This window comes from Penaeus monodon, chromosome 25 (genome assembly GCF_015228065.2).
Source record: "Penaeus monodon isolate SGIC_2016 chromosome 25, NSTDA_Pmon_1, whole genome shotgun sequence".
In the NCBI taxonomy this organism is placed as follows: domain Eukaryota; kingdom Metazoa; phylum Arthropoda; class Malacostraca; order Decapoda; family Penaeidae; genus Penaeus; species Penaeus monodon.
This window is the reverse complement of record NC_051410.1, coordinates 33340626-33341210: the sequence shown is the minus strand read 5'-3', so window position 1 is coordinate 33341210 and position 585 is coordinate 33340626. Positions and strand designations below refer to the sequence as shown.

At 37.3% G+C, this 585-nt stretch overlaps 1 protein-coding gene across 1 annotated transcript in view; it reads right to left on the bottom strand.

Moving 5' to 3' along the window:
• LOC119589156 overlaps nucleotides 1-585 on the bottom strand; it is a gene marked incomplete in the record, with an annotated part of 81195 nt that overhangs the window by 72155 nt on the left and 8455 nt on the right.

The window sequence follows — 585 nt, the reverse complement described above, 5'->3', positions numbered from 1 at the left end:
CATACGGTCAGGCAGATAGAAAAAAGGCCAAAGAATATAGGTCTTTTACGTCAAGCGAAAATGGGACACAGAGCCCGGCTTAAAGGTATTCCCATTTGTACCTGAAACATGTAAGAGAAAATCCGGAGATTCGTAAAAGCAACTCTGCTAGAATCACCGCAAACCGCATTTGTGGTTTAATGGTCCAATATTTTTGAATTCATACCGTTATTTTTTTTTTTCTAAACATTCGCAAGGTGTGTATTAGCTGCAGTACATAAAATGTAATGTATGCTAACAAAGCACGTAGCCGAGAAAGGTTAACAGGTAAAAAATTTTCCGAGATGCACATGGCTTTGAATAACGAAATAAATACGTAAAGATAATGGTCAACATGAACATCTACGTTGTCTGTCAGTAAATAAGGAACTAGTATCAGTCAGCGATTCCAGTAATTGGCAAATTAGACACAAAAGAGCAATAAAACGGCTCATTTCACTGCAAAGGTTTGTTATCTGAAATCGCCTCCTTTCTGTATCCCAAACTTGTACTAATTAGTCAAGTTAGTTAGCTGTGGTGGTAAACACAATTGGGGATGAAATGTAA